Source organism: Molossus molossus, unplaced genomic scaffold, assembly GCF_014108415.1.
Source record: "Molossus molossus isolate mMolMol1 unplaced genomic scaffold, mMolMol1.p scaffold_m16_p_19, whole genome shotgun sequence".
Classification (NCBI taxonomy): Eukaryota; Metazoa; Chordata; class Mammalia; order Chiroptera; family Molossidae; genus Molossus; species Molossus molossus.
This window is the reverse complement of record NW_023425354.1, coordinates 39791384-39800322: the sequence shown is the minus strand read 5'-3', so window position 1 is coordinate 39800322 and position 8939 is coordinate 39791384. Positions and strand designations below refer to the sequence as shown.

Sequence of the window (8939 nt, the reverse complement as noted above, 5' to 3'; positions counted from 1 at the left end):
TAACAAAAAACAAACAAACAAAAAGGAGTCTATAATGGCATATTAATTTCCTTGGTCTTTTTTGGGGACTAATGTTTACAGGATAGTTGGATGTTGAACTGATTCATTTTTTTTTTTTTTTATCTTCACCTGAGGACATTTTTGCATGTATCTTCAGATAGAGAAGGAGGGAGAGAGGGAGGAAGAGAGAGAGAGAAACATCAATGTGAGAGAGACACATCGAGTGGTTGCCACCCACACGACCCCAACTGGGGCCAGGGACAAACTGCAACCGAGGTACGTGCCCTTAGCGGGAACTGAACCCCGGTTTCTCTGGTCCACGGGTCAACACTCTAACTTCTGAGCCAAACTGGCCAGGGTTAATTCATTTTTTATAAAATACTTTTTAACAAAAAGGAATAAATGTCCAATGTACAACATTTAGAGAAAATAGAAAAGCCAAAAAGAAAAAAGTAAAATTCAATTGTGAACTTGCTACTCAGAACTGCTATTGAGACTGAGTGTACTAGTGATTTTATTATTAAAAAAAATTTTTTTCTTTATTGATTTTAGATAGACAGGAAGTGAGAGGCAGAGAGAGATAGAAACATCAATGAGAAAGAACATGTATTGGCTGCCTCCTGCATGGCCCCCACTGGGGATAAGGCTCACAACCTGGGCATGTGTCCTGACTGAGAATCAAACCAATGACCTCTTGGTGCATGAGTCAACACTCAACCACTGAGCCACACTGGCCAGACTGCACTATTGATTTTAGTTGACAGTATTTGCCTATTGTTTTTATTTTTTTTCATCTATTTTTATTGATTTTATTTTTTTTATTTTTAGAGAGAGAAGACTGGAGAGGGAGAGAGGGAAATATCAATGTGGGAGAGAAATGTCAATCAGTTGACTCCTATACCCACCCTGACTGGGGATCATGTCCATACTGGGAATTGAATCTGTGACCCTTCATTGTATGGGCTGATACTCCAACCAACTGAGCCACATTGGCCAGGGCTGTTTTTATTTTTTAAACATTACAAATAAGACTTTTCATTTGTCACCATTAAAAGTCCGAATTTTATTTTTATTTATTTATTTTTTTAATCCTCACTCGAGGACATCTTTCCATTTTTTGTTCAGGTAGAGTGGGAGGGAGAGAGAGGAACAGAGAGAGAGAGAGAGAGAGAAACATCGATGTGAAAGGAACACATCGAGTGGCTGCCACCCACACGACTGACCAGAGCCGGGACAAACTGCAACTGAGGTACATGCCCTTAGCGGGAACCGAACCCGGGTCTCTCAGGACCGCAGGTCGATGCTTTAACCGCTGAGCCAAACCGGCCAGCGCAAAAGTCTGAATTTTAAACAGATTCTTGAACTGGTGGTTCATATTCGTCAGCTTATTCAAATTTAGCACCTGTCTCATCCCCCAATAGCTTTTCCAGAACTAATACTTTCACCATAAAGCTCTTTGAGTTTTCCCAATTCATACTTAGCCTTTCCCAGCACTTTTTTTTTCCCTAATGAAGACATCATGGAGTGGATAAATAGATTGGCAAGCCTTTTCTATGTCTTTTCCAATGCTTTCTGTAATCAATTTATTTGCAACGTCATTGGTCTGCACCTCTCCAGTTATGATTTCCATCACCTTCTTCAGGATTTGGTGGACCTGTCAGTGCTTAAGAGGTCTTCCAAATCCTATTATTGTGTGTGTGTGTTTATTTTTTCTAGTAAAAGCAACACATAATAAACAAACAAATAACTTTTCTTAGTCTTAACAACAACATGAGCTTCATTCATGGTGTGCCATATTTTGACCAAAGAGCACATTTTGTCTCCATGGTAAGACTCATGCGGTGAAAGTAAGGCAGATTCTGCCCTGAACATTCTCAGTAATTAACTTGAATTTTCTAAGTGCAACTTCATTCTGCAGTTCAACAAGGCTCACTTCCAAAACATGACCCTTGAGGTTATCACATGCAATTTTGATTCCTTGAGTTCTAGTGACTAGTGTTTTTCCAATATTTTTTATATTTAACATAGCTGGTGTTTTCACATCATATCAATCTTTCAGAGAAAATGGTCTGACCACTTACTTCTTAGCAATCTTTTTGTCATCTTTCATAAGGTGCTTGTTCTTGACAACTGCCATGGTGCTGCTCAGAGAGCTGAAAGATTGTTTGCCTATCCTTTTAAAAATTGGGAAAGGCTTGGCTGGTTAGAGTGTTGGCCCGAGGACTGAGGGTCACAGGTTTGATTCCTGGTCAAGGGCATGTACCCAGGTGGCAGTTTCGATCTCCAGCTCTGGTCGTGGTCTTGCAGGAGACAACCAATCGATGTCTCTCTCATATCGATATTTCTCTCTCTCTCTCTCTCTCTCTCTCTCTCCCTCCCTCCCTCCCTCCCTCCCTCCCTCCACTCTATCTAAAAATCAATGGAGAAATATCCTCAGGTGAGGATTAACAAAAAACAAAACAAAACCAAAAAATTGGGAAAACACTCTATTTTTGGTTAACTTGATAACTGATTTCTCTAAAACTCAGTTTCCTTAATGAAATTTCATATTAGGAAGTTTAGCTTTATATAGTTAATGTTTTTTTTTTTTTTTTTTTTTTTTTTGCTTATATCAGTTTTACTTTTAGCACTCAAAACCACATGATAAAACCAACTTTGACATTCAAAAATTAGTCTATAACACTTCTTCAAAACAAATGAGAATAGTGTACATTCCCAGATTCAAACAATTTTTAGAAGTTTTGTTTTTGAAAAAGACATGATTAAAATGAGCATAAGACATGTTACAAAATGCTGTCTACATACATTTCTTGTCTCTCTAAGGGAAACAAGATATTTTATTTAAGGTTTATGGAAGAAGAGAGCATTCTTGTCTCTTGATGATACTTCAATTTCTCAACAGACAGCATCCGTGGATAGCAGCACTCATAGTCTGGACCCTTAGGACATGTATCTGCAGTCTGGATGTAGCTGCTTTTTTTAAAATTCCGTAGTTGTAGGACTTCCATTCAGCTTGATTTCAGGCGGTTTTGAATGATGGTTGTTCTGTAGTTTAGTTGTAACTTTGATGTGGTTGTGGGAGGACGCGATACCGTGTTTACCTACGCCGCCATCTTGACCGGAAGTCCTATATAGTTAATGTTTAATAATTTGGTATCACTAATATTTACAGTATTTTAAAAATTGATTTGAGTAAGAGAGAAACATCAATTTGTTGTTCCACTTATTTATGCATTCATTGGTTGATTCTTGTATGTGCCCTGACCAGAGATTGAACCCACAACCTGGCATATTGGGACAACACTCTAACTGAGCTACCCAGCCTGAATAGTATCACTAATATTTAATATTTAGCACCACTTACTGATGTTATAAACACTATACTCAACAATTTATTTACATTATCTTATTTATATTTCACTACACCTTGTGACTTAGGCACTAATATTACTTCCATTTTTCAGATGAGTAAAGTAGGCTTAGAGAGGTTGAATAATTTGCCCAAACAATGTAACAAACCTAAGCAGTTTCAGAAAATATTCCATCCCTGTTATGTCTGACTACGAAACTTAACCTCTCAGCTATAGATTCTCCCTCATTTTTTCCCCCATAATACTTTTCAAAAGAGCAAAATGTAATTTTTGAAAACTTTTTTATTTAGAAAAGTCATCATACTCCAGTTATTAAAAGACTAACCTAATTTACCCATACCTCTATTCAATTCCTTTGAAAATTTTTTGAAGTTAGTGTCTCTAGGCAAAAATACTAAGATCTAAAGGAAATATACATGAATAAAATTCTTTACCAGCTGAAATGAAACAGTGGATGTTACCAGTGATTTGCCTCATTTTAAAACTGGAATTATCATCAGTGAGCCAATTTCTATTTATATAAAACTACATATTACTGTTTCTGATTATAATTTCTGTAAAGTTATAGTTAATTGTTACAGTTGAAAAACTAGATTTTTAGGAGCTAAATTTCTTGCTATTGTATAGTTTTATTATAATGAAATAAAGGAGTAGTCTGGGAATAAAAAGCAGATATATGATCATGGAATGTTCAAGTGGGAAGAGATTCGGAGGTTATTTTGCTCATTCTTCATATTTTAGAGAAGAGAAAACTGAGGTCTAAATAGTTAAATATTTCTGTATCTCTTAACATGTCATAGTACACAAGTATAAGATTAAAGGTATGTGAAAAGTGATTTTCATTTGATCATATAAGACAGCCTTGCGCCCTGGCCGGTTTGGCTCAGCGGTTAGAGCGTCGGCCTGCGGTCCAGAGAGACCCGGGTTCGGTTCCGCTAAGGGCACGTACCTCGGTTGCAGTTTGTCCCCGGCCCTGGTTGGGTCATGTGGGTGGCAGCCACTCGATGTGTCCCTTTCATGTCGATGTTTCTCTCTCTCTCTCTCCCTCCCACTCTTTCTGAACAAAAAATGGAAAAAAATGTCCTCGGGTGAGGATAAAAAAAAAAAAAAAAAGACAGCCTTGCAAATATAGTTAACTAAGTTCCAAAACTGTGTCAATAAGAGAAATGAATTTTAAAAAAATAAACAAAAAGCATATGTGATACATAAAAAGTGCCTAACATTTGTGAATGAACAAGTGAATAAAATTGTATTGCTTTTAGTCTTTAAGTTCCCTCACAGTCCTTAAACTCATATTTTATGAACAATCATAATGCAATTTTTTTTCTTTATTGATTTTAGAGAGAGAGGAAGGGAGAGAGAGAGAGAGATAGAAACATTGATGAGAGAGAACATCAATTGGCTGTCTCCTGCATGCCTCCCGCTGGGGATCGGGCCCACAATCAGGGCATGTGCCATGATCAGGAATCAAACTGGCAAACGCTTGGTGCATGGGTTGACATTCAACCACTGAGCCACACCGGCCGGGTTAAACAATCATAATGTGTATGCATAATTTACTTTGCTTTTGGCACTTGAGTTATAGTGTCAACATCTTTCCATGTTATATGACTATAATCTTTTAAAGTACCCATTGAAGTTACAAATACTTCTGAGTCAGATCAATAATGACTGTTAACAGGGGTAATTCAGGTTAGGGGGACAATTCAGGAAAACGTTAAAAAATGTTACTTTAAAACATTTTACACAATAATGAAAAAAAAAAATCTAGGTCTTTAAAAAGACCATTTCTCCTTCAGGGGCTTGGAGGGTCCTGTGCATTTAGGAGCTCTGAATCTTCAACAGCTTCACAGTACATCTGCCTCTGTTAATAACCGGACACCATCTTCATGGTGGTTATGATAATAGCTTGAATGTTTTTTAGAGGTTTACTAGAATTTTAGAAAAGTACATCACACTTCAATAGTGTTAGAAATTCTTTCTATCCAGCTGGACTGGAATCTTTTCCAGGCCCTACTATAAACATGGTGGCGTTTAAATTATAAGCAAGCCTCTTAACTTCTTCAGGCCTCAAATTCCTCATCTGTAGAGTGGGCTTAATACCCATCTCAAAGAATTACAAATGAAGACAAAAATAAAGTACTTGGTACAGTTCTGAACAAATAGTAAATACTCAATATTAGCTATTATGATTACAGCAATAGTTGAAACATTAACCTGCCATACATGGGAACCTCCTATCTCTCTCTTATAACTTTCTGCATTGACTGTAGATAAAATATGGTGTAAAATGATTTTCAGAGGATTGTGCAGATTCGATTGTTTTAATTTTAAAAAATAATGCTATTATGAAAAGTAATAGCTACATAACAGAACATTTGGAAAATAGAAGGGAAAAAAGCACCCATAATTTCATCAGACTTATGCTATATTTCTTTGTTGTATTTTTCTTTATGCAGATTTAATTTGATAAAAGTATGCTTAAAATAAGTAGACCCAATTATTTTCTTTTCACAGAGGTTTAATATCATGGCATTATTGTTTTCAAATACATGCCAATAATTTTCTTTAAAATTATTTTAGAAGAATCAGATGAAAAAAATGTATATGTTCTACTGTTGTATCTCCATACTTATTAAAAAATTATAGTTTTGCCCGGCTGGTGTGGCTCAGTGGTTGCGCATTGACCCAAGCACCAAGAGGTCACCGGTTCGATTCCCGGTCAGGGCACATGTCCAGGTTGTGGGCCCAATCCCCTGTTGGGGGAGCATGCAGGAGGTAGTCAACTGATGTTCTCTCTCATTGATGTTTCTGTCTCTCTCTCTCTCTCTCTCTCTCTTCTTCTCTCTAGGATCAATAAAGAAAAAAAATTTTTTTAAATCATAGTTTTACAAGCTTATGATCCTAGTGTACATAGAATTTAATAGCATTTTTTCTTACATTGTATTAAAAGCCTTTCTCTATACAACTACATACTACTAACACAACAGTCATAGTAAATAGAGCATCTGAGAGCAAGGTTTAGTTTTCTAAACTTCATACAAATGTATGTGAAGAAACTAAGGCAGGCTAAGGTGTGATAAGTCACAAACTCAGAATGAGTGCTTTTGGTTTGTAGAAATGATAATGTAGAAAGAGAAGTTAGAACTCAGGACTTCTTGCCTTCCAATAAATGTCTAAAGCAGCAAAAGAACATCAAGTATTATCAATATAATATTAAATGCTATATACACTTTTATTTCTTCTTTAATATATGGAAAGTGGTGGAATACTATTCAATGGCAAAGACTTATTTGTCACAATATATTATTATTGGGGTTTTAGCTCTCAAAATTGAGTAAACATACTCTCACCACAAAAGGATCTTTCTTTAAAAATTAGCAAGGCAATGCAAATCCTCAACATATAGAACAGGGCACAGTCTGCTTATAGCTGTCTGAATTCAGTGACATTTGCTGTTTGAAATAGGCTTTTACCTTTTTTCTTTTTATCCTTACCCAAGGACATTTTTAAAAATTTTATTTATCTTCAGATAGAGCAGGAGGGAGAGATGGGGGAAGAGAGAGCAAGAAACATCTATGTGAGAGAGACACATTGACTGGTTGCCATCCACATGACCAACCAGGGCCGGGGACAAACTGCAACTGAGGTATGTGCCCTTAGCGGGAACCAAACCCGGGTCTCTCCAGACCACATGCTGACGCTCTAACCGCTGAGCCAAACCGGCCAGGGATTGTCTGTGTTTATTAATAATGCATGTATGCATATAAATTCTTTGGTTTCTCTCTTCCCGCCCACCCTCCCCCCTTCCCTTTGAGGTTCTTCATCTAACAATCAATTTGTACTTCTAAATCCCTTCATCTTTTTCGTCCAACACCCACCCACCCCCATCTGGCAATCAACAAAAAGTTCTCTGTATTGCCCTGGCCGGTTTGCCTCAGCGGTTGGGGCGTTGGTCTGCAGACCAGAGAGTCCTGGGTTCAGTTACCGCTAAGGGCACATACCAAAAAAATAAATAAAATAAAATGAACATTTAAAAAAAAATACTGGCCCTGGCTGGTTTGGCTTGGCGGTTAGAGCGTCAGCCTGCGGTCCAGAGAGACTCGGGTTCCCTTCCCGCTAAGGGCATGTACCTCGGTTGCAGTGTGTTCCGGCGCTGGTTGGGTCGTGCAGGTGGCAACCACTCCATGTGTCCCTTTCACGTCGATGCTACTCTCTCTCTCTCTCCCTCTTACTCTATCTGAACAAAATATGGAAAAATGTCCTCTGGTGAGGATTACAAAAAAAAAAATCCTGGTTTGGTGGTGATGACTTCTTTAGCTTTTTCTTGTCTGGGAAACTCTTTATATGTCCATTGATTCTAAATGATAGCTTTGCAGAATAGAGTAATCTTGGTGGTAGGTCCCTGCTTTTCATCACTTTATTTTATTATTATTTTTTTATCCTCACCCGAAAACATTCCCCCTCTCCCATTTTTTGTTCAGATAGAGAGGGAGAGAGAGAAAGAGAGAGAGAGAAACATTGACGTGAAAGAGGCACATCAAGTAGCTGCATGACCCCAACCAGGGTGGGGGAAGAATCACAACCAAGGTACATGCCCTTGACCAGAATCAAACCCGCAACTCATTGGTCCGCAGGCCAACGCTCCAACTGCTGAGCCAAACCGGCCAGGGCTCCTGAGGATATTTTTCTATTTATCTTCAGATAGAGTTGGATGGAGAAAGAGAAAGAGAAAGGGAGAGAGAGAGAAACATTGAAGTGAGAGAGAGACATTGACTTGTCTCCTTCTGCACAACCCTGACCAGGGCCAGGGATTAACTGCAACTGAAGTATGTACCATTGGCTGGAAAGAAACCCTCGACTCATTGGTCTGGGGCCGCTGAGCCAAACCTGCCAGGGCTCATCACTTTAAATATTTCTTGCCACTCCCTTTTGACCTGCAAAGTTTCTTTTGAGAAATCGGCTGACAGCCTTATGAGAGCTCCCTTGTAGGTAACTAACTACTTTTCTCTTGCTGCTTTTAAGATTCTCTCTTTGTCTTTAACCTTTGGAATTTTTTATAAATTTTTAATTTAATTTTATTTTTGGTACGTGCCCCTAGCAGGAACTGAACCCAGGACTCTCTGGTCCGCAGGCCAATGCTCCAACCGCTGAGCCAAACTGGCCAGGGCAACTTTTGGCATTTTGATGATGATGTGTCTTGGTGAGGACCTCTTTGTGTTCATCTTGTTTGGAACTCTCTGTGTTTTCTGGATTTGTATGTCTGTTTCCTTCACCAAGTTAGGGAAGTTTTCTATCATTATTTTTTTCAAATAGGTTTTCCATTTCTTGCCCTCTCTGCTCCTTCTGGCACTCCCATGATGCAAATGTTGGTACACTTGAAGTTGTCCCAGAGGCTTCTTACGCAACCCTCATTTTTTAAAATTCTTTTTTCTTTTTGCTGTTCTAATTGGGTGTTTTTTGCTTCCTTATAGTCTAAATTGATAGCTTGCTTCTCAGCTTCACTTACTCTACTATTGATTCCCTCTAAATTATTCTTTATTTCAGTTAGTGCATCCTTCATTTCTG

General features: G+C 38.2%; 1 pseudogene; it reads right to left on the bottom strand.

Moving 5' to 3' along the window:
- Positions 1-1346: 1346 nt before the first annotated feature.
- LOC118634860 lies at positions 1347-2103 on the bottom strand (annotated as a pseudogene).
- Between the last annotated feature and the right edge of the window lie 6836 nt (positions 2104-8939).